Source organism: Protopterus annectens, chromosome 3.part0 (genome assembly GCF_019279795.1).
Source record: "Protopterus annectens isolate FY-2018-M chromosome 3.part0, PAN1.0, whole genome shotgun sequence".
Lineage (NCBI taxonomy): Eukaryota > Metazoa > Chordata > Ceratodontiformes > Protopteridae > Protopterus > Protopterus annectens.
The window spans coordinates 113,638,679-113,665,019 of NC_056731.1; the positions used below are offsets into that span (position 1 = coordinate 113,638,679).

The window sequence follows — 26,341 nt, forward strand, 5'->3', positions numbered from 1 at the left end:
CTACCGGGATTCCAAAAAAACGCAAAGATTAAGACAGAGACAGGCAGCCGAGGTCCAAAACAGCCGACGACGCTTCTAAGCCAGTCGCCAGTTCGTCGGTACCCAGTGAGGCATTTTAGCAGCCCCTGATACCCGCTACGTCTGATTCGCAGGCCACTACTGAGACCCATTCGGAGTCCGGTATGCCTATGCCGCGAGATGCTTCAACTATGGAACCCGTGGATGTCTCTACCTTGGATGAGTCCAGAGCTGCTGTGCAGGCACCGGCTTCTGAGGGTGTATTCAGGCCTACGGACTTGCATATTAAATCGATGCCTCATTCTTTACTTAGGCCTAAATCTCTATCATTGCCTAAAAAACAAGATGCCCAGGCCACATGCTCAGGCCTCTATGCCTAAAAAAACAAATGATAAGAATTGCTGAAGATCTGATAACTCTAATCAGGGGTAGCCAACCCCCCCCCCCTTCTAAGAGGCCTAGGACTGAAATTGATTATGAATCCTGTGATCAGGATTCTGTTTTTTCTAATTCTTTTGATGATCTGGATTTGCCCTTATCTACTTATGAAGATTCTGATGCAGAGGACTCCATTCCCTCTGTTTCCACTCCTGAGGATTTTTCTTTTGGGGAACCTTACATACTCTAAGGGAGCATTTCCACTGGGAAAGCCAGAATTTTTCTGATTCAAAAAAGAGGCTTAGGGATTTCCTTCTCCTAACTCAGCATAGGCCTTTAGCTATTCCTGCTGTACTAGACATTGTTGATGCTTTTTCATAATGTAGTTTGGCCCCCGATTCCTGCCTCTTGCTCTCAGAAAACCTGACAAGATACTACAGGGTCCCTGAGTCCCACAAGTTCCTTTTTAAAAATCCTATTGCAGATCCAGAGACTGTTTCACAGGTGCCCAAGGGCATTAAGTCTTCTACTGCTAAAAATCCTACCCCTTCTGATAGAGACTCCAGGGTGCTGGATAGATGGGGTAAGAAGGTTTACACTTCTGCAGCCTTGGTCATTAGGGCTTTAAACTGCCAGTTTCATATGTTAAAGTATCAGCAACATGTTATTGGACTGCTTAAACGAAAATGATGTTGATTCCTGACTGTGTGGAAAATAAAGAATTACAGGATTTAATGCATTCTGCTGAACAAGTTGGAAAACATACGTTGCAATGTGGTTTTGATTCATTAGAGGCCTCTTGCAGGGCTGCTGTTACTGGGTCTGTGCTTAGAAGGCATGCTTGGCTTAAGGAGCAATCTTTGCCTGATCATGTTAAAGCTAAATTGTTGGATGCTCCTTTAAATCTGGACCGCCTGTATGGCAACAAGGCTGAGGAAGTTCTTAAAAAGATGGAAGATAAAGCTAAATCTATGCAAACTGTTAAAGATTTTTTACAAGTTCAGCCTCCTAGATTTAGTAGGCACTGGCCCTCTAAGAATTGGTCCTTTCCAGCCCCTTCCAGGTCTTCTCAAGCCAAACCCAGACACAGCAAAAACCCCAGGTTTCAGTCCCAGGGGGGACACAGAACTAAGCAGTGGGGGGGCCTCCACTTCCAAATCTGGGAATAATAAGACTGCCACCCTATAATAAACTGTCTCAATGACTTCCTTTTAAAATTTCCAAGCACTTCTCAACTGACTGCCCCTTTGGGGGGAAAGATTGCTCTTCATGCAAAGAATTGGGAACTCATTACCCAGGACAAATGGGTTTTAAATTTTGTGTCCCATTGATACAGATTTCATTTCCACATGATGTTCTTCCTGTTTCACTATTGCAGTCATTACATTTGGGTAATCTGTTGGCAGGTTGCCCTCAGTCTGCCTGATTAACAAAGTCTTGGGTCCTGTGTTGGTTGCTGTCCCTTCTTCCATGAAGTCACATAGTCAGGGGTATAAAACATGCAGCCGACACCATTACATCAGTCTTTCTTGCCGCGCAGTGCCCGAAGCAGAAGCAGTTCGCAAGTGCCGGTCGGCCGACTCCTTGTGGGAAGCAAATACCTCATAAGGATTTTCATTTGTACTGTATTCCTTGCCTAGGCCCTGACCACAACGTGCCTTTCTGTCGGTTTTGTGCTAAATTTAATCAATGCACTGTTAAACGTCGTATATTTTTGCTTCTAAATATTTTGGCTCAAGATTTAACTATCCAGAAATGTCGTTGGTTAGCAATCAGACTACCGGAATACCTAAAAAAATGCAAAGAAAAAGAGACGGACCGTCGAGGTCCAAAACTGACGATGAAGCTTCTCCTAAGCTAGTCGCCGGTTTGTCTGTACTGATTGAGGTGCTTTCGCAGCCCCTGATTCCCACTACTTTTGATTAGCAGGCCTCTACTGAGACCCATTTGTAGTCCGGTATGCCGCGAGATACTTTAAGTGTTGAACCAGAGGATGTCTCTACCTTAGATGGGTCCAGAGCCGCTGAGCAGGCACTGGCTTCTGAGGATGTTTTCAGGCCTAAAGATTTTTATATTAAACCAATGCCATCTTCTAAACTAAGTCCAAAAACTACTTCTATGTCTAAAAAACTGACGCTTGGGCCACGTGCACAGGCCTCAATGCCTAAAAAACAAATGATCAAAATGGCTGAGGATTTAATTACCTTGATCAGGGGTACCCATCCCCCTCCTGCTAAGAGGCCTAGGCAAAGCACTGACTATGAATCTTCAGATCAGGTTTTTATTTCTTCTGATTCTTCTTCTGATCAAGAATTATCTATACCCACTTATGAGGACTTTGATGCAGAAGACTCCATCTCTTCTACTTCTCCTCCTGAGGATTTTTCTTTTGGAGAAACTATGCATACCTATGCATACCTTAAGGGAACACTTTCACTGGGAGAGTCAGGATTTCTCAGAATCTAAAAAGAGACTTGGGGATTTTCTTCTTCTTCCTCAGCATAGGCCTTTGGCTATACCTCCTGTATGACTCCTGATTCCCTGCCTCCGGCTCCTAGTAAGCCAGACAGATACTACAGGGTTCCTGACTCCCACAAATTCCTTTTTAAAAACCCTACTGCTGATCCTGAAACCATTTCTCAAGGTCCCAAGGCCGTTAAGGCCTTTATTGCTAAAAATACTATCCCTTCTGATAGAGATTCCAGGGAGCTGGATAGATGGGGTAATAAGGTTTACACGATGTCCTTCAAGAATGCAACTGCAGTCCTTACATATGGGTTGTCCTGCCTCAGGCAGCCCTTCGGTCGGCTAGATTCCAAAGTCTGTGTCCGGCGTCGGCTGATGTCGCCTCTTCCCCAACGTCAGAGCGACTGGGGTATAAAAGCATCAGTCGACGCCATCTTCTTCAGTCTTTCTTGCCGCACGGTGCCCGAAGCAGAAGCAGTTTGCAAGTGCCGGTCGGCCAGCTCCTGTGTTTTCAGTTACCGAAATCATCAAAAAGCTAAGTACCCCGTTGGGGAACCTTTTCTTGCCTCAGCCGATGTCAGATAAAACTGCAAAAGTTAATAACTGTTTGTCTTGTGGTAAACAAATACCTCATAAGGACTTCCATTCTTACTGCTTTCCCTGCCTTGGCCCAGACCACGACGTCTCGGCCTGTGCTTGCTTCAATAAGCGCACACTCAGTCACCGGGCAGAATTTGCTGAAGACTTTTTTTGGGGAAAATTACTCCTATATCATGCCGTTGGAACAACCGACAACACACATTTCCAAAAAACGGAAGGACCGGGACTGACATTTTCGGCCCGCGACTTCCACCGATACCACGCCAAAACCTACCGCGAGTGCATCGGTCTCTTCGGAGGCGGTAATTCAACCGCTCCAGACCGACGACACCGCTTTACTGCACAATTCGGTCCTGGAGGCTTCCCCGGTGCCAGTTGTTGATTTTCCTCCTGAAACCGAAGCCCAAGATTTGCCTGACCTACCGGTGGACAAAGTTACTCCTGCACGTGGGGCAGCTAGGCCTCCGGTGTTTATGTCCATCAAGGCCTACACACTTGCTAAGGCTGCCAGCCAGGCTAAGTCTCACCCTCCTAAATCTTTTTCCCAGGGCCCCACTTCAGATAAACAGATCATGTCTTTAGCTGCAGATCTAATTTCTTTAATCAGAGGCTCTCAGGCTCATCCAGACAGAGGTTCTCAGCCGCCTGCAGACAAAAGGCCTAGGGTTGAGCAGACAGATACCTTTTTCTCAGATGAAGCCTCTGGTGACTCAGGCCATTCAGATTCCCAGGAAGAATCCTTCCAGGCCTACGAGGATTCTGATGCTGATGAATCTATTCCCTCTGCCTCTCCTCCTGAGGATATTTCTTTCGGGGAAATTCTCCACTCCATGAGAGAGCACTTTCAGTGGCAGGGCCAGGATATCTCCGACTCCAGGAAAAGGCTTTGTACTTTCCTCAAGTTGCCCCAGCACAGGCCTTTAGCTATTCCTCCAGTGTTAGATGTATTGGATGATGTGTACTCAGACTCGAGTGCTTCTCCTGATTCTCTCCCTCCTGCTCCTTTCAAGCCAGACAGATATTACAGGGTTCCTGAAACTCATAAGCATCTCTTTAAGGCCCATTCTGTTGATCTAGAAACTGTTTCCCAGGGGCCCAAAGGAGTGGCCACTTCCACGGCCAAAAATCCTTTGCCCGCAGACAGGGAATCTAGGTCCCTGGAGAGGTGGGGTAAAAAAGTTTATACCTCAACCACCCTTGCCATGAGGGCACTTAACTGTCTTTTTCATGTGTTTCAGTATCAGGATTTCTTGATGGATGATTTGCAGAAAAAGTTAGCCTCTCCTGAGCCTTTAGATAGAAAGGCCTTGCAGGATTTGGTTCATAATACTCAGCAGGTTAGCAGTCATTTTCTTCAGTGTGGTTATGATGCATTGGAATCTTCATGTAGGGCAGCTATGACAGGGGCCGTCATACGTAGACATGCTTGGTTGAAAGAACAGGCATTGCCAGATCATGTTAAAGTAAAGCTTCTAGATGCACCTCTGGAAAAACACAAGCTATTTGGTGCTAATGCTCAGGATGTGTTGAAATCAATTGAGGAAAAGGCTAAATCAGTACAAACAGTCAAAGATTTCCTCCAGGTTCAACCACCAAGGTTCAGCAGGAATTGGCCTTCGAAGAATTGGTCCTTTCCAGACACTGACAAGTTCCAAAGGGGAAAAACCAGGCGTGCTCGAGGTAGAGTGTAATACCGAGGCTCCTACAGGGGCCGCCAATGGCAACCGTCTAATCAGAGAAGTGGCGCAGGGGCTTCTACTGCTCCACAGGGACAACCACAATGACTTGACTTTGACACCGCCGACCAAGGCTCAAAGAGAAGCACCTTTAGGTGGAAAATTATCCTTATTTTCAAAAAATGGCACGTTTTAACAAAGGACAAATGGATTCTGGACATAATAGACAAAGGTTACAGGTTCCACTTCCATACCTTACCAACAAGACAAGGCATGCCAAACCTGCCACAAATCAAAGGGCAGAGGCACTCATACAAGTTTCAAAGTTGCTAAAAATCAAAGCAATAGAAAAGGTTCCTACTCCGGAACAAGGCCAGGGATTCTACTCAAGACTGTTCCTTGTTCCAAGAAAAAAAAAAGCAATGGAGACCTATACTGGACTTGTCCGCTCTAAACACTTTTCTCATTGTGCCAAAATTCAAAATGCTGACGTTACAGCAACTTCTTCACATGCTGGGCAAGGGGTCTTGGCTGGTTACTCTGGACCTCAAGGAGGCATACCTGCATGTCCCAATCAGACACAGTTGCAGAAGATACCTCAGATTTCTTGCAGGGTCAGAGCATTATCAATTCTCAGCATTGCCTTTTGGCTTATCTACTGCGCCCAGAGTATTCACGAAATGCCTGGCATCAGTAATTGCACACTGCAGACTCCAGGGGATACAAATATACCCTTACCTGGACGACTGCCTTATACAAGCGGACAGCAAGCAAGCCTTGATAAGAATTTTATTTATTTATTTTTTATTTTACATTTGTTGACCGGGAATGTCCGACTAGGTTCCACAGAGCCTGTTTTCAGTGGAGGCCCGGGGAGAAACGCTCCAGATGCATGTCTTTGGAATGTGGGAGGAAACCGGAGCACCCGGAGGTAACCCACGCGAACACAGGGAGAACATGCAAACTCCACACAGAAGGCACCCCAGCCGAGAATCGAACCGGTGAACCTCTTGCTGTGAGGTGACAACGTTAACCGCTGCACCACTGTGCCGAAACTTGAACTATGTCATTCGCTTACTACAGGCTTTGGGATACACAGTCAACATTCAAAAATCAAGACTACTGCCATCCCAACAAATATTTTTTCTAGGAGCCAAACTGGACACAAACTCACAAATGGCTTTCCTCACAGAAGAAAAACAAGAACAATTACCAGATTACTTCAAAAGCCTAGCAAAGCACACCCAGATGACTGCAAGGAAAATCCTGCAGGCCCTGGGTTTCATGGCATCTTACATTCTTCTGAATCCACTGGCAAGACTACACATGAGAAAACTACAATGGTACCTAAAAAATTTATGGTCTCAACACAGCCACAACTTAGAAGCAATTACTCCACTCATTCCATGTCTACAAAAGGAATTTTTGTGGTGGGCACAAGCAAGCCAACTAAACAAGGGCATGTCTTTCAACAAACCTCAAACAAGCCAAACCATTACAACAGACGCCTCAGATCATGGATGGGGGGCGCACATGGAGGGCAGATGCATTCAAGGGCAATGGGCACCCCAGGAAGTGCATCTACACATCAATCAAAAAGAGATGTTGGCAGTGATTCATGCTATAGAGGCCTTCGGAAAATTTCTTCAGCAAGGTCAACTGCTAATAAAGACAGACAACACTACTGTTATGTGGTACATAAACAAACAGGGAGGCACTCATTCGTACCCCCTCTGCAGGCTAACAATGACTCTTTGGGAAAAGTCCCTGAAACTGAACATACAGTTGCAATCCCAGTTTATTCCAGGCAAGGACAATGTTCTGGCGGACAGTCTAAGCAGAAACATCTTGGACCCGCACGAATGGATGTTGCATCCAGACATGTTTTCACAAATAACTCATGCATGGGGGAGGCCGGACATAGATCTCTTTGCCTCACACCTCAATCGTCATCTGAAGAAGTTCTGCTCAAGGACACACCATCCTCAAGCCTGGAGAATGGATGCTCTCTCCTTCAGCTGGAACTCTCTAACAATCTATGCATTCCCACCTCTACCATTAATGACCAAGGTGTTACTGAAGATCAAAGCAGAACAACCGAAAGGCATTTTGATAGCTCCAGACTGGCCAAGACAGCACTGGTATCCACTACTAAGGAGCATAACTCACACCAAGCCGTGGCCTCTGCCTCAATGGCCTCTGCTTCTGACTCAGCACAATCACAGGATGGTTCATCCCAACCTGCAAACATTGCAGCTAACAGCTTGGAGGGTTCCATGACTCCCCCCCCCCCCCCATATCTCTCTCTCCAAGAAAGTTCAGGAGATCTTACTGGAAGCGCAAAGACCTTCCACCAGAAAAACGTACTCAGCCAAATGGAAGAGATTCAACATCTGGAATGCCAACAAGGGTCAGGATGCATCAGTAATGAGCATCCCACAGTTACTAGAATACTTGGCAGAAATGCTACATAACGGTCTTTCATATTCTTCCATAAAAATACACGCTTCAGCAATTTCAGCAAAATACAACAGTGATCCACCTGTGTTTTCACATCCTTTGCTAAGACAGTTTCTAAGAGGGATAAAGAATATCAAACCTCCCAGAAAACCACCAGTGCCTGCATGGGACCTCAACTTCGTGTTGGAAAAATGAACTCTTCCTCCTTTTGAGCCAGCAGCATCTTCAGAACTGCAATTTCTCTCCTGGAAAACAGTTTTCCTGTTGGCAATTACCTCGGCAAGAAGAGTCTCGGAGATACAGGCCCTCATGGCAGTACCTCCATTTCTCATTTTCCATCAGGACAGAGTTTCTTTAAGAACCAATCCTTCATTCATGCCAAAAGTGATATCCAGGGTGTCTGTAAATCAAACTATTCACCTGCCTACCTTCTTTCCCAATCCTCAAAATAAAGGAGAAAAGCTACTGCACACTTTGGACATACACAGACAATTGCGCTACTACTTGGACAGAACAAAAGCCAACAGAAAGTCTGACCAACTATTTGTAGCTTACGCTGCTGGAGTACAAGGAAAGGCAATTTCCAAATGGATTGGACACTGCATCATATTCTGTTACTGTTTCCATGGAAAAGGTGTGCCAGCCAATATCAGGCCACACTCCACCAGAGCTATAGCCACCTCCACAGCCTTTCTAAGAGGGGTGGCTACAAAGGACATTCTAGAAGCTGCTACATGGAGCTCCGTGCATACATTTTCCAAACACTACAACCTGCCTTTATATTCCAGATCCCGAGCAGGCTTTGCTTCGGCAGTCCTGCAGGGCATTTTAGCTACACCATCTTTATCTTAGATCCTACCACCCCCAGCTTTGCTATGGTATTCAACCCATATGTAAGGACTGCAGTTGCATTCTTGAAGGACATAGTACAGTTTTGTACCTACCATAAATGTAGATGTCCAATAGATATGCAACTGCAGTCGGGTTTTCCCTCCCTCCTACCCCTCTGTAAATTCTCCTTTTCGGGTCCACTTCCCTTTTTCAAATTGGCTGGGGAAATCTGTTATGGTGTATCTGTTTATTACTGTTGTGCATGTCTGGAATTTTTTATCCAGTCTCTAAATTTAGCCTTCCTTGGAGGGCACCTGGCATCTGGGGCAAGAAACACTGAAAAAGATGGCGTCGACTGATGCTTTTATAACCCAGTCGCTCTGACGTTGGGGAAGAAGCGATATCAGCCGATGCCGGACCCAGACTTTGGAATCCGGCCGACCGAAGGGCTGCCTGAGGCAGGACAACCCATATGTAAGGACTGCAGTTGCATATCTATCGGACATTTACATTTATGGTAGGTACAAAACTGTACTTTTGCAACCTTGGCAATCAGGGCTTTAAACTGTCAATTTCATATGCTTAAATATCAACAGCATGTCATGGGATTACTTAAACAGAAAATGTTGATTTCTGACTGTGTGGAAAATAAGGAGTTGTATGATTTATTGCATTCAGCTGAACAAGTTGGAAAACATACTTTGCAATGTGGTTTTGATTCCTTGGTGGCCTCTTGCAGGGCTGCTGTAACTGGATCTGTGATAAGAAGGCATGCTTGGCTCAAGGAGCAAAGCCTGCCAGACCATGTTAAAGCAAAATTGTTGGATGCTCCTTTACAACAGGACAGACTTTTTGGTAATAAGGCTGAAGAAGTTTTGAAAAAGATGGAAGATAAAACTAAACCTATGCAAACTGTGAAAGATTTCCTACAAGTGCAGCCACCCAGGTTTAGCAGGCACTGGCCTACTAAGAACTGGTCCTTTCCAGTACCCACTAGAGCCTCTCAGGTCAAACCCAGACATTCCAAAGGCTAAAGGTTTCAGTCGCAAGGGACTTTTAGAACAAAGCAATGGGGTGCCTCCGCCTCCAAATCTGGAAGCAACAAGGCACCTTCCTATAGTAAGTCTCAATGACTTTCCACTGCAATCACCAAGCACTTATCTTTTGGCCGCCCCTTTGGGGGGACAACTGGCACTTCATGCATGAAACTGGCAACTGATTACCCAGGACAAATGGGTTTTAAATGTAGTATCCCAGGGATACAGATTTCATTTCCACACGTTGCCAATCCCAAACGGATGGCCAGATCTGCCTCCGAATCAGTGGGCAGAGGCCCAGAAACAAGTTATGTCCCTCATGATTATGGGGGCTATTCAACCAGTACCAGAAAAGGAAAAGGGACAATGTTTTTACTCAAGGCTTTTCCTGGTACCCAGAAAAGACAAATCACGGCGTCCAATTCTGGACTTATCCATTCTAAATACATTCCTGGACATTCCAAAATTCAAGATTCTGATTCTTCAACAGTTACTACCTATGCTAGGCAAGGATGCCTGGTTGGTAACTCTAGACTTAATAGAGGCTTACCTGCATATCCCATTAAGGGAATCTTGCAGAAGATACCTCCCGCTTCAAAGCAGGCTGTTTGTATTACCAGTTCTCTGCACTACCCTTTGGCTTTTCTACTGCGCCCAGGGTCTTCACAAAGTGCCTGGCACCAGTAATTGCCTTTTGCAGGCAAAGAAATATTCAAATTTATCCATATCTGGACGATTGTCTAATTCAGGCAGAAAACAAGGGCATTCTTCTAAAACATCTGGCGTTTGTAAAAAGGCTTCTAACTTGTCTAGGGTACACCATAACCGAAAAGAAATCACAACTGGTACCCTCTCAAGTAATTACATTCCTGGGTACAAGCTTGAATACAACTGCCCACATGACTTACCTTATGCCAGAAAAACAAATTCAATTGATGACTTACTTCAAACAGGTGGTCCCAAAAACCCAGCTATCTGCAAGACAAATTGTGCAGGCCTTGGGGGTCATGGCCTCCTGCATTCTTCTAATTCCATATGCAAGACTGCATTTGAGGAAACATCAATGGGACCTAAAAAGCTTATGGAGTCAACATGGTCATAGACTGGAAACAATGATTCCTATCATTCCTTGCCTGCAACTAGAGTTCCTATGGTGGGCAGAGGCCTGCCACCAAAACAAGAGACTGTCATTTATTCCACTCCCTGCCGCCTAAACCCTGACTACAGATGCATCAGACTATGCTTGGGGGGCACATCTGGCAGGGAGATTCATTCAGGGCCAATGGAGCCCAAATCCAATGCACCTACATATCATTCAGAAAGAGATGCTAGCTGTACAGAATGCTCTGACAGCCTTCAAGGACCATCTTCATCCAGGACAACTAATGATAGACAGGCAACACTGCAGTCATGTGGTACATAAACGAGCAGGAGGGTACACCTTCCTACCCCCTTTGCAGACTAGCCATAGCATTGTGGAACACTGCCTTGACTTATCAGATACATCTACAAGCTCAATTCCTGCCAGGAAAGCAAAATACTCTGGCAGATGAATTAAGCAGAAATCTTACGGACCCACATGAATGGAAACTGGATCCACAAATCCTCATCATGTTGACATGCAAATGGGGGAGCCCAGACATAGATCTTTTTGCCTCACCCCAAAATTATCAGTTGGACAAATTCTGCACAAGAATTCTTCACAAAAGCTTGGAAAGTGGATGCTCTATCCTTCAGCTGGAAAAACCTGTCAGTCTATGCCTTTCCCCGTCTGCCTCTACTCTCCAAGGTCTTACTAAAAGTCAGACAGGAAAAACCAGAAATGGTTCTGATTGCTTCAGACTGGCCTCGCCAACACTGGTACCTGCTCCTGCGCAATATGTCGCACCTTCCTCCATGGTACCTGCCTCAGACACCTTCCCTACTGTCTTAGCAGAACTATCAAATTCTGCACACTCTGCTCCAAACTTGGAATCTTACAGCATGGCTAATCCACTAATCTCACCAGTTACATCTCTCCGCACACCTGTGATGGATGTCATTTTGGAGGCTAGAAGGCCTAGTACTAAAAAATCCTATTCTGACAAATGGAAAATATTCTGTGCCTGGAACCAAGCACAAGGAAAAAGCACAGCAATGCCCAATATTCCTCAGATTCTGCAATACTTAACTGAGATGCTTCACAAGGGCCTATCTTTTTCCATCATAAAAATCCATGCCTCTGCCATTTCAGCTCATTACAGTACAGAGCCTCCCATCTTTTCTCATCCTCTGCTAAAGCAGTACCTCAGAGGGGCCAAAAATTTAAGACCTCCCAGGAGAGCACCAACTCCTGCATGGGACCTCAATTTTGTTTTGGTAAAACTCACTCTACCTCCTTTTGAGCCAACGGCTACTGCGGATATAAAATTTCTCTCTTGGAAAACAGCTTTTCTTTTAGCAGTCACTTCAGCTAGAAGGATTTCAGAACTACAGGCTCTTATGGCAGTGGAGCCTTTCATTATTTTTACCTGGTCAGGGTGGCTCTCTGGACCAATCTATCCTTTATGCCTAAAGTGGTATCTAGTGTGGCCATTCATCTGTCAACTTTCTTCCCAAATCCACAGAACAAGGGTGAATGGATTCTGCATTCATTTGGATGTACACAGACAACTAAGATTCTACTTAAGCAGGACAATATCTCTAAGAAAATCTGAACAATTACTGGTGGCATTTGCTGCAGGGGCAGAGGGAAAGGCTATTTCAGAGCAGACTATTTCCAAATGGATAAGCCATTGTATTCATTTCTGCTATATGCACCTTGGTAAACCAGTCCCCAAGGGGATCAGATCTCATTCCACCAGGGCTGCATCTACTTCTGCAGCCTTTCTCAGAGGGGTTCCTACCAGAGACTTTCTAGAAGCTGCTACCTGGAGCTCAGTTCATACGTTCACCAAACATTACCATTTACCGCTCTTCTCTAAATTCAGAGCTGGCTTTGCAACTGCTGTCCTGCAGGGCCTTATAGCAGCTCCTAATGCTGTATAAATCCATCCTCCCAACCACAGCTTTGGGATTCTACCCAAATGTAGTGACTGCAGCAGTAAAACACGAAGAACATAGTACAGTTGTGTACACTTACCATAAATTTAGATGTTCGAGTATATTTCACTGTTGCAGTCCTGGTTACCCACCCTCCAGCCCCGTTTTTCTCTTACTATGCCTCTGCTTTCCTTTATTATGCTTAAAAGCCTTTTTGGTGTATTTGCTTTTGTTTGGAGGTATATTTTTTGTGTTGTAGATTTTATATATATATATATATATATATATATATATATATATATATATATATATATATAAAATGTGTGTGTGTCTGTGTGTGTATATATATATATATATATATATATATATATATATATATATATATATGTATATATATATATATATATATATATATATATATATATATATTATATATATGTATATATAATGTGTGTGTGTATATATGTGTATATAATGTGTGTGTGTGTGTGTGTGTATAGATATATATATATATATATATATATATATATATATATATATATATAGATATATATATATAATGTGTGTGTGTGTGTATATGTATGTATATATATATATATATATATATATATATATATATATATATATCTATATCTATATAAAACTTTTTTTTTTTTTTTTTTGCTCCCTATCTGGGGCAAGAAAAACTGATGTAATGGCGTTGGCTGCATGTTTTATACCCCTGACGTCATGGAAGAAGGGACAGCAACTGACGCAGGACCCAAGACTTTGTTAATCAGGCCGACTGAGGGCAACCTGCCAGCAGATTACCCAAATGTAATGACTGCAACAGTGAATACACTCGAACATCTACATTTATAGTAAGTGTACACAACTGTACTTTGCCAACACAAAGCGGTTGGTTGGACCTACCCCCAAATCAGTGGTCAGAGGCCCAAAAGCAACTGCTTTCTCCCTTAAGCATGGGGGCTATTCAACTGGTACCAGAAAAGGAAAAGAGACAAGGTTTCTATTCGAGACTTTTCCTAGTACCCAGAAAAGACAATTCATGACGTTCTATCCTGGACCTGTCTACTCTAAACACCTTTTTTGAGATTCCAAAATTTAAGATGTTGACTCTTCACCAATTACTTCCTATGCTAGGCAAAGATGCCTGGTTGGCAACACTAGATTTAAAAGAAGCATACCTGCACATCCCAATCGGGGAATCTTGCAGAAGATACCTATGCTCCAGTACAGGCTACACGAATTATCAATTCTCTTCACTGCCCTTTGGCTTATCTACTGTGCCCAGGATATTCACAAAGTGCCTAGCTCCAGTTATTGCATTTTGCAGGCAAAGAAATATTCAAATATACCCATACCTGGATGATTGTCCATAATTCAGGCGGAAAGCCAGTACATACTTTTGAATCATCTGGCCTTTGTACAAAGGGTTCTAACTTGTGGGGGGTACACCATAAATGAAAATAAATTGCAACTGGTACCTTGCCAACAAATTATATTCCTGGAAGCAAGCTTGAATACAACTTCCAAGATGGCTTACCTCACACCAGAGAAACAAATTAATTTGACAACCTACTTCAAACAAGTGGCCACAAAAACCCTGCTATCTGCTAGACAAATATTGCAAGCGTTGGGGTTCATGGCCTCCTGCATTCTTCTAATTCCATATGCAAGACTGCATATGAGGAAACTACAGTGGTATCTAAAAAGCCTATGGTGTCAACATTCTCAGGACCTAGAAACAATGATTCCTATCATACCTTGCCTACGCCTAGAGTTCATTTGGTGGGCAGAGGCCTGCCACCAAAACAAGGGACTACCTTTCACACCACCCTCTGCCGCCTAAACTCTAACAACAGATGCATCAGACTATGCATGGGGGGCTCACCTGGCAGTGAAGTGCATTCAGGGCAAATGGAACCCAAGTCAAATGCACCTGCTTATAAATCAAAAAGAAATGTTAGCTGTACAGAATGCTCTGACAGCCTTCAAGGACCACATTCTTCCAGGGCAAGCAATGGTAAAGACACCCCTGTTATGTGGTACATAAACAAGCAGGGGGGTACACATTCTTACCCCCTCTGCAGACTAGCCATGGCATTGTGGAACACAGCCTTGAGCTACCAAGTGCACCTGCAAGCTCAATTCCTGCCAGGAAAATTAAATACACTGGCAGATGGATTAAGCAGAAACCTCATGGACCCACACAAGTGGAAATTGGAACCAAGGACTTTCAACATGTTGACAAGCAAATGGGGGAGCCCAGATATAGACCTGATGTTCATCGTGTTACACTGCTGCAGTCATTACACTTGGGTTCCCTAGTCGGCCTGAGTTCCAAAGTCTTGGTCCGGCGTCGTTTGCTGTCGCCTCCTCCCTGACGTCAGTGCGACAGGGGTATATAAGATGCAGCCAATGCCATTTTCTTCAGTCCTTCTTGCGCGGTGCCCGAAGCAGAGGCAGTTCGCAAGTGCCGGTCGGCCGACTCCTGAGATTTTCATTCCGAATCCAGAACCGAAGTCTTCTACAAAGCTAAGTACCCCGTTGGGGAAACTTTTTCTTGCCTCAGACCGATGTCAGTAAAAGTTAATAACTGTATTTCTTGTGGGAAGCAAATACCTCATAAGGATTTCCACTCCTATTGTATTCCATGCCTAGGCCCAGACCACGATGTCACTGGTTGTCAGTTTTGTGCTAGGTTTAGCAAGCGCACTATTAAACATCTGTTTGATTTTGCCCGACATTATTTTGGCAGAAAATTCATTTACACCATGCGGTCGGAACTTCCGACGACCGGAATACATAAAAAGCTCAAACACAAGGACAGGCATCTGAGGCCCAAAACTGACTAGGCCTCTTCTAGGCTGCTCCGGTTTTCAGCGAGGCACCTACGCAGCCCCTGACAACCGCTTCCACAGAACCACAGACCACCTCCGACTCCCACGTGGAGCTGGCTGGGCCTTCGGACGCTCTAGGTTTTCAGCCTACCGAAACTAACCCTTCAGAGGGAACCGAAGTAGCTGAGCGATCTACAGCTTCAGAGGGTGTTTTCAGACCTACCCAGTTAACCATTAAACCCTCTGCTAAGTCTAAGGCCCCCTTAAAAACAAAGAAACAGATACAGCATTCTCCAGGACAGGCTTCCATGCCTAAGAAACAAATGCTCAAAATGGCCGAAGACCTAATCACCGTGATCTGGGGGTCCCATCCCCCTCCTGATAAAAGGCCCAGACAGGATGCAGACTATGAATCTTCCAACCAGGTGTCCATTTCTTCAGATTCATCCTCAGACCTAGGATATTTTTTACCCCCTTATGAGGGTTCTGATGCTGAGGAATCAATTCCATCAGCCTCTCCGCCTGAGGACTACTCCTTTGGGGGAGACCTTACATACCATGAGGGAGCATTTCCATTGGGAAGGCCAGGATTACTCAGAATCCAAGAAAAGGCTCAGAGACTTCCTTTTATTGCCTCAACACAGACCCCTTGCTATTCCGCCAGTGTTAGTTATTGTGGATGATGTGTACACTGAATCCAGCTTAAAACCTTGACTCCTTACCTCCAGCCCCAGTTAAACTTGATAGATATTACAGAGTCCGTGACTCTCACAAATTTCTGTATAAAAGCCCTGTTGCTGACCCTGAAACTATTTCTCAGGGACCCAAAGGGATTAAGGCCTCATCAGCAAAAAAATCTGTTCCCTCTGACAGAGATTCCAGAGCATTAGACAGAGATTCCAGAGCATTAGACAGATGGGGAAAGAAAGTATATACGTCTGCATCTTTAGCAACGAGAGCCTTAAATTGCCAGTTTCACATGCTAAAATATCAGCAATTTTTGATGTCTCAGTTGAAACAAAAGATGCTTCCAGATTCAGATCCTCCTAATTTTAAAGAAATGCAGGATTTATTGCATGCAGCTGAACAAGTGGGAAAACATACTTTGCAATGTGGGTTTGATTCCTTAGAGGTCTCCTGTAGAGCAGCAGTTACAGGCCCTTTCATTAGAAGGCATGATTGCTTAAAAGAACATACGTTACCAGAGCATGTTAAGGCAAAATTATTGGATGCACCTTTGCAGTGGGATGTGTTGTTTGGAGTTAAGGCAGAGGAGGTATTAAAGAAGATGGAGGATAAGGCAAAATCTATGCAAATGGTGAAGGATTTCTTACAGGTTCAGCCTCTTCGTTTTAGCAGAAATTGGCCAACAAAGAATTGGTCCTTTCCAGTCACAGACAGACCTCAAGGGGGCAGATACAAATGTCCAAGAGGTAGAGGTCAAGCACAAGGTCCTTACAGGCTTCGACAATGGGGTACACCGGGCCAGAAAGAAGGGGAAGACAGGCCACAACCTTATAAAAAGCAGCCTCAATGACTTCCCACTACAGCTGCCAAACAGCTCTCTCTTGGCAGCCCCCTTAGGAGGAAAACTGGCACTTTTCTATCGCAATTGGCATTGCATCACCAAAGACAAATGGGTTCTCAACATTGTATCTCAAGGTTACAGGTTCCACTTTCACACTCTGCCAAGGTTAAAAGGAATGCCAAATCTGCCAACAAAATCAATGGGCAGAGGCTCAAAAACAAATTACAGCACTCATGGACATGAGAGCTATTCAAAAGGTACCACCACAGGAGCAAGGACAAGGATTGTACTCTACTCTTTCTGGTTCCCAGAAAGGACAAAGCCTGGAAACCCATTCTGGATCTTTCTTCTCTAAACACTTACCTGGATGTTCCAAAATTCAAAATGTTGACACTACAGCAGCTTTTTCCCATGCTGGGCAAGAAAGCTTGGCTCGTGACTTTGGACCTCAAGGAGGCATACCTGCATGTCCCTATGAGACAAAACTGCAGAAGATACCTCAGATTTCTAGCTGGTTCAATGCACTATCAATTCTCTGCACTGCCCTTTGGCTTTTCTACTGCGTCCAGGGTCTACACAAAGTGCCTGGCACCAGTTATTGCATTTTGCAGGCAAAAAGGAATTCAAATTTATCCATACCTGGACGACTGCCTGATTCAAGCAGAGAGCAAGGACATTCTTCTAAAGCATCTGGCATTCATAAAAAAGTTAAGTTGCCTGGGGTACACAGTAAACGAAAAGAAATCAAAACTAGTGCCCTCACAACAGATAATATTCCTGGGCGCCAGCTTGAACACAACGGCCCAGATGGTTTATCTCACGCCAGATAAGCAAGACAACTGAGTCAATACTTTCAATTGATGGCAACAAAGACCCAACTCCCTGCAAGAAAAATTCTGAAGGCCTTGGGCTACATGGCATCTTGCATACTACTAATTCCATATGCCAGACTGCATATGAGGAAACTACAGTGGTACCTAAAGAGTGTATGGTCTCAACACTGTCAAAGTTTGGAAACGGTTATACCACTAATTCCTTGCCTTCAACAGGAGTTTCGATGGTGGGCTCAAGCTTGTCACCTCAACAAGGGACAGCCTTTTACTCAACCTACAGCCAGGCAAACAGTGACAACAGATGCATTGGATTACGCCTGGGGAGCACACATGGCAGGAAAATGTATTCAGGGCGAGTGGCCCACAGAGCAAAGGCATCTTCACATCAATCAAAAAGAGATGCTAGCTGTACAAAATGCACTTATAGCTTTCAAGGACCTGCTGCATCCAGGACAACTACTACTAAAGACAGACAACACCACAGTTATGTGGTACATAAACCGGCAAGGGGGCACACACTCCTACCCCCTCTGCAGACAAGCCATGACCTTGTGGAACACAGCTCTAGACTACCAAGTTCATCAGCAAGCACAGTTCCTGCCAGGAGAGAAACACTGGCAGGTGACCTAAGCAGAAACATCATGGTGGAGCCCAGACATAGATCTGTTTGCATCCCCAATGAACTGCCAGCTACAGAAATTCTGCCCAAGGAGTTACCATCCACAAGCATGGAAAGTGGATGCCCTCTCATTCAGTTGGAAAAACCTGCAAGTATACGTTTCCCTCCTTTACCTCTCCTTTCAAAGGTACTCATAAAAGCCAGGCAAGAAGAGCCAAAGATGATCCTGATTGCACCAGACTGGCCACGCCAGCACTGGTACCCATTATTAAAGAACTTAGCACAAGAACTACCCTGGATTTTGCCTCAAATCCCACATTTGCTGACACAGCACAACAATTGGATACTTCACAGCCAGCTAAAGACCTTAAACCTAGCTGCATGGAAAATTCCTTAGTCAAGCAATTAATGCCCCTCTCCAAAGCTGTTATGGATGTCATTCTGGAGGCCAGAAGGCCTAGCACCAGGAAAGCCTACTCGAATAAATAGAAGAGATTCTGTGCCTGGCACCAGGCGCACAGCCTTGACCCTCTTGTCCCAAACATTTCTCAGATACTGCAATATTTAACTGAGATGCTGGACAAGGGCCTCTCCTCATCCATCAAGATCCACACCTCAGCCATTTCTGCTCATTACAACACGGATCCACCAATTTTTTCTAATCCTTTGCTCAAACAGTACCTCAGAGGGGCTAAAAACATAAGACCGCCCCGTAGAGCACCTACCCCAACTTGGAATCTCAACTTTGTTTTGGAAAAATTAACTTTACCTCCCTTTGAGCCAACTAACACAGCAGAATTAAAATACATCTCTTGGAAAACTGCTCTGCTACTGGCAATAACATCAGCACGAAGAGTTTCAGAATTGCAGGCACTAATGGCAGTGGAACCTTTCCTCATTTTCCACCAGAATAGGGTGTCTTTAAGAACTAACCCTACGTTTATGCCAAAGGTGATATCAAGTGTGGCTCTAAACCAAACTATTCACTTGCCAACTTTTTATCCAAAACCACAGAACAAAGGGGATAGACTACTACATTCTTTGGACATTAACAGGCAGTGAGGCTTCTATTTGGACAAAACCAAAGCTTTCAGAAAATCTGAGCAATTATTGGCAGCATATGCTGCAGGAGCACAGGGAAAAGCCATTTCAAAACAGAGACTATCTCAAAATGGATAGGACATTGTGTACGATGTTCTTCGTCTTCCCTTGCTGCAGTCCTGACAATTGGGTATAGTCCGCGTCCCAGTCGGCCCGAATACCAGAGTATAAGGCTGACGTCGGTCATGGCGCCTTAGACTGACGTCAGGGTACTAATGCGCATGACCGGCGTCATTCCTCAGTCTTTTTGCCGCATGGTCCGATGCAGAAGCAATTTTGCGAGTGCAGGTTGGCGTTCTGAGATTTTGGAGTTTCAGACCGAATACAGAGTTGGCTAAACCCCGTTGAGAACATTTTGGTTTTTCTTGCCTCAGTATTTAACGGATGTCAGAAAAAGTGAATAACTGTATTTCTTGTGGGAAGCAGATACCGCATAGGGATTATCATACATTGTGTATACCTTGTTTAGGGCCTGAGCACGGCGTTGTTGGTTGCGCTCTTGTGCAAGATTTAACAAGCGCACTATTAAGAGGAGGCTTGATTGTGCTAGGTTAGTGTTTGGGAAGCGTTGCAATTATACTATGCCGTCGGATGCTCCGGCCTGCTTCATCTAAGAAGCGCAAGGACAAAACAGTGAAGTCTAGGGGTGAGGAACCGGCAGTCGGACGTCGGTCCTTTAGAAGGCTCAGGGGCCAGAGGTTTTGCCAGGAGTCTCTATGGAGTCTCAGGCAGATACTTTACTGTTACAGGATGTGCCCTCTCAGGAGGTAGGCCAGGCTGAGGGGCTTCTCAGGTAACTGTTCTTCCCTCTCTTCCCAAGGTAGTTAGGGCCTCTCCTTCTGTTGCCAAAGCTTCTTTTAGAGGAAGGCCAAGTTCAGCTTCTGTAGGGCTTCTCCTAGCATTTCGGGCTCTGTGCCTAAGAAACATATGCTTAAAATGGCAGAAGATTTGATTACTCTGATTAGAGGTTCTATGCCCCACCTGATAAGAGGCCTAGGGTGGAACAGGAGTTTGATAGTTTTGAACAGTGTTCACAGGCTTCAGAGTCTTCTGTGGAAGACTTGCAAGAGTTTCCTACTTATTCTGATTCTGATGTGGATGATTCCACTCCTTCAGCTTCTCCTCCTGAGGATTTTTCATTTTCAGAGACTCTTCACTCCATGAGCGAGCACTTTAAATGGGAAGGCCAAGATTACTCTGACTCCAGAAAAGGCTTAGGGAATTCTTGTTTTTGCCCCAGCATAGGCCCTTAGCTATTCCTCCTGTGTTGAATGTGGTGGAGGATGTTTTTGCAGAGGCTTCTCTGAACCCTGATTCCTTGCCTCCTGCTCCTGTTAAGCCTGATAGGTATTATAGGGTGCCCGAAGCTCATAAGTATTTGTTTAAGAGTCCCAGGGCGGACCCAGAAACTGTTTCTCAGGGGCCTAAAGGTGTTAAAGCTTCTGTGGTTAAAAATCCTGTACCCTCTGATAAAGAGGCAAGGGCTTTGGATAGGTGGGGTAAGAAAGTATATACTTCTTCCACTCTAGCCATGAGGCTTGAATTGTCAATTTCATATGCTGAAATATCAGAATTATCTCCTTTCACAATTGAAATCTAAGGTGGATGCTTTGGAAGGTATTGAGTGTAAAGAATTGCTGGATTTGGTTCATGTGTCTGAACAAGTGGGTAAGCATTCTTTGCAGTGTGGTTTTGATGCTGTTCAGGCCTCCTCGAGGGTGGCTGCTACTAGTTCTGTTCTTCAGACATGCATGGTTGAAGGATCAGAATTTAGCTGAGCATGTTAAGACCAGGATTTTGGATGCTCCTTTACAGTCTGATGTGTTGTTTGGACCGCCTGTGGAAGCAGTTTTAAAGAAAATGGAGGACAAAGCTAAGTCTATGCAGACTGTTAAAGATTTTTTGCAGGTGCAGCCTCCGAAGTTTAGTAGAAATTGGCCTGCTAAGGGGTGGACATATCCTGCTTATGGTTCTCAGTCTAGGGGTAGGTCTAGACGTGGTAGGGGCAGGGCTCAAGGTTCGTTTAGGCCTAGATCAGACAGTTCACCTGCTCAGACTTCTGGTGAGGGCAGGGGTCAGTCCTTCGTAAGAAGAACCAAAGACCTGCCTTTTCAGCTGCCAGTGGACTCTCGTCTGGCAGCACCTTTGGGAGGAAGATTGTCTCTTTTCAAAGAAAATTGGGATTTAATCACTCAAGACAGATGGGTGCTGGATATCATTCATCACGGTACAGATTTTATTTCCACACAATGCCCCTTTCAAAGGCATGCCAGATGTTCCTCCTCCACAAAGAAAAGAGGCTCACAAGCAAGTTTCTCAGTTACTCCAGATAGGGGCTATTCAGCCAGTCCCTGTGTCAGAAAGGGGCTGGATTTTATTCTCGCCTGTTCCTAGTGCCAAAGAAGGGGAACACGTGGAGACCAATTTTGGATTTATCTATCCTCAACACTTATCTGGACATTCCCAAGTTCAAGATGTTGACGTTACAGCAACTGTTACCTCTGCTGGGCAAGGATCACTGGATGGTAACTTTGGATCTCAAGGAAGCTTACCTTCATGTGCCCATAAGGCTAAGTTGCAGAAAGTATCTGCGGTTTCGAACTGGAGATTTTCATTATCAGTTCTCTGCATTGCCCTTTGGCTTATCTACTGCCCAGAGTATTCACAAAGGTTCTGGCTCAGTGATAGCTTACTTCAGGCTTCAAGGCATTCAAATTTATCCTTACTTGGGCGACTGCCTGATTCTGGCTCAAGAAAAGGAACACCTTCTACAGCATCTGGAATATGTCATAGCAGTGCTAAGATGCCTAGGGTATTCTGTGAGCGAAATAAAGTCCAGTCTAGTACCCTCTCAAGACATGTGCTTTCTGGGTGTGAGACTGAATACAGCAGCCCAGATGGCCTTTTAACCCCGGACAAACAAAAGAGTCTGTCACTTTACTTCCATCAACTATCTCATCAGTCCGTGCTGACTGCAAGGACAGTCCTTCAAGCATTAGGGTTCATGGCATCTTGTATTCTGGTGCTTCCCAATGCCAAACTGCATATGAGGAAGCTGCAATGGTATCTCAAAATGTATGGACACAGCACTGCCAAGATTTGGACACTGTCATTCAAATAATACCTTGCCTTCAAAAGGAATTCTTGTGGTGGGCTCAGGAATGTCACCTAAACAAGGGACTCTCTGTGACCCGGCCAGAGGCGAGTCAGATTTTAACGACAGATGCCTCGGACACTGCTTGGGAGCTCATCTAAATGGAAAGTGGATACAAGACAAGTGGCCTGCCAGACTACAGCATCTACATATCAACATGAAGGAGATGTTAGCAGTCCAGTTTGCATTGATGGCGTTCAAGGAGTTACTTCTTCCAGGGCAGGTGTTGATTCTGACAGACAACACAACTGTCATGTGGTACATCAACAAGCAAGGGGAACACATTCTTATCCTCTATGCAGGCAAGCAATGATTTTATGGGAGACTGCGTTAAGCCTGCAACTGACTCTTCAGGCAAGGTTTCTGCCAGGAGCACAGAACTCCTAGCAGATGTATTAAGCAGACAAATCATGGATCCCCACGAGTGGAAACTGGATCTTCATGTATTTCAGAAATTGACAGTGTCATGGGGAACTCCAGACATAGATCTGTTCGCTTCTCCACTAAACCACCAGCTGCCAAAGTATTGCACAAAGGGGTTTCATCACACAGCTTGGAAAGTGGATGCTCTGTCTTTCAGTTGGAAAAACCTTCATGTCTATGCCTTTCCACCTCTACCTCTTCTTCCAAAGGTATTACTAAAGGTCAGACAGGACAGGCCAAGGATGATTTTGATAGCTCCAGATTGGCCTCGGCAACACTGGTACCCACTTCTAAGGAGTCTTGTAAAGAAGCCTCCATGGCCTTTACCTCTGATTCCTCATCTGTTATCTCAGAAGGACGGTCATCTGCTCAATGTCAAGCTTCAATCTCTTCATCTCACAGCTTGGCATATTCTGTGTTGAAGCATGGTAGGTCTCAGCTTCCTCAACAAGTTTTAAATGTGATTATGGAAGCTAGAAGGCCTAGTACTAGGAGAGTGTAGGCAGAAAAATGGAAGAGATTTTTATTTTGGAGTACAGCAAAGAATTTGGAGATTTCAGAGCCTAATTTGAGTGTGGCTCTTCAATATCTTACTGAATTATTGGACAAAGGTTTGTCTTTCTCTTCCATAAAGATTCATGCTGCAGCAATTTCAGCTCACTATGATTGTGACCCACCTTTGTTTTCGCATCCTTTGTTCAAGCAGTTTCTTAGAGGGGCAAAGAATATAAGACCCCGAGCTCCTACTCCTGCTTGGGATCTCAATTTTGTGTTGGAAAAACTTACTCTACAACCTTTTGAGCCTGCAGCTACTGCTGAATTGAAATATTTGTCATGGAAGACTGCTTTTCTGTTGGCTATTACTTCTGCAAGAAGGGTGTCTGAGTTGCAGGCCCTTATGGCAGTAGAGCCCTTTTGATTTTCCATAAGGACAGGGTATCATTACGTACTAATCCTTCCTTTATGCCTAAGGTGGTTTCTAGTGTGGCTTTAAACCAAACTATTCATTTGCCTACCTTTTTTGCAGATCCTCAAAATAAAGGGGAAAAGATTTTGCACACTTTAGATGTACACAGGCAATTGCGTTATTATTTGAGCAGGACTAAAGATTTTAGGCAGTCTCAGCAGTTACTTGTTTCTTTGCTTTAAGTTCACAGGGCAAGCCTGTGTCAAAACAAACTATTTCTAGGTGGATTGGCTTTTGCATTGCATTTTGTTATTCCCATCATGGCAAAGAGGTTCCAGCTGGGATTAGGCCTCATTCCACTAGGGCTACTGCCACTTCAACAGCATTTCTAAGGAGGGTGGCAACTAAGGATATTCTGGAAGCAGCTACTTGGAGTTCAGTGCATACTTTCTCTAGGCATTATCACCTGCCTATATACTCTAAGACTAGAGCTGGTTTGCCACAGCTGTTTTACCAGGCATGTTGTCAGCTCCTGCTACTTTATAACTTGCCAGCCTCCCTTACCTCTGCTTTGGGATTCTACCCAATTGTCAGGACTGCAGCAAGGGAAGGCGAAGAACATAGTACAGTTTTGTACCTACCATAAATGTAGATGTTAGGATTCCTTGCTGCAGTCCAATTCTCCCTCCTTCCCTCTGTGTTCAGGGTGGTTGTGTAGGTGAGTTTACATGCTTATATTTTTGTATATATTACTGTATATATTGTACATGTTTTGGTGCAGGTTGTTTTTGGGACTTGTCTTTTTGGGTCTTCTGACATCTGGGGCAAGAAAAGACTGAGGAAATGACGTCGGTCATGCGCATTAGTACCCTGACGTACTGACGTCAGTCTAAGGCGCCATGACCGCTCTGGTATTCGGGCCGACTGGGGCTGGACTATACCCAATTGTCAGGACTGCAGCAAGGGAATCCTCGAACATCTACATTTATGGTAGGTACAAAACTGTACTTTTCTGCTATACTCACCATGGGAAACCTTTACCTAGCAGCATTAGATCTCACTCCACCAGGGCAACAGCCACTTCAACTGCCTACCTCAGAGGAGTACCTTACCAAGGAGATTTTGGAAGCAGCAACATGGAGTTCTGTGCATACCTTCATCAAGCATTACCATTTGCCTTTATACTCCAAATCCAGAGCTGGCTTCGCCACTTCTGTGCTGCAGGGCCTTATAGTCACCCCTAATGTCTTATAGAACCAGCCTCCGTACCTCAGCTTTGGGATTCCACCAAGTTTAATGACTGCAGCAGTGTAACACGATGAACATAGTACAGTTTTGTACCTACCATAAATGTAAATATGTAAACACTGCTACTGTCCAGGTTACCCTCCCTCCTTCCCTCTTATTTGCTGGTACGTGCCTATGCCTTCTACCCTTTACTACCTATGGGGAGTATTTGCTGGTAACTGAAAGTTGTTGTTTGCTTTTCTTATGTATGTTTTATTAGCAATTGCCTACCTATTTGGGGGCACCTGACATGTGGGGCAAGAAAAACTGAAGAAAATGGTGTCTGCTGCATCTTATATACCCCTGTCGCACTGACTGTCAGGGAGGAGGAGACAGCAACTGACGCAGGACCAAGACTTTGAAACTCAGGCCGACTGGGGAACCGCCTGACGGCAGGATAACCCAAGTGTAATGACTGCAGCAGTGTTTACACTCTAACATCTACATTTATGGTAGGTACAAAACTGTACTTTTTCCTCTCCCCAGAACTACCAATTGGACAAATTTTGCACAAGGACTCCCCACAAACAAGACTGGAAAGTGGATTCTCTGTCCTTCAGCTGGAAAAACCTATCAGTCTATGCCTTGCCTCTCTGCCTCTGCTCTCCAAAGTACTACTAAAAATCAAACAGGACAAACCAAGGATGATTTTGATTACTCCAGACTGGCCGCACCAACACTTGTGCCCCCTTTTGTGCAGTGTGTCACGGTTATCTCCATGGTACCTGCCTCAGACTCCGTCCCTGCTGTCTCAGCAGGAGAACCAGATTCTGCACTCTCATCTTCTAACACTGAACCTTGCAGCCTGGCTAATTACTTAATCTCTCCTTTAACATCCCTCAGCAAACCTGTGATGGATATCAATTTAGAGGCAAGGAGGTCTAGTACTAGAAAATCTTATGCTGAAAAATGGAAAAGATTCTGTGCCTGGAACCAGTCTCAAGGGATGAGCACAGCAGCGCCCAATTTACCTCAGATTTTACAATACTTAACTGAGATGCTTCACAAGGGCCTGTCTTTTCCTCCATTAAAATGCACGCCTCAGCCATTTCAGCTCATTATAACACAGAACCTCCCCTCTTCTCTCACCCACTGCTCAAGCAGTTCCTCAGAGGGGCCAAAAATTTGAGACCACCCAGGAGAGCTCCAACCCCAGCCT

The 26,341-nt window shown here is 44.7% G+C and overlaps 1 protein-coding gene across 1 annotated transcript in view; it reads left to right on the plus strand.

Moving 5' to 3' along the window:
* Positions 1-26,341, plus strand: part of NUP42 (nucleoporin 42) — a 513,730-nt gene that overhangs the window by 134,185 nt on the left and 353,204 nt on the right. The gene's annotated exons all lie outside the window — the stretch shown is intronic.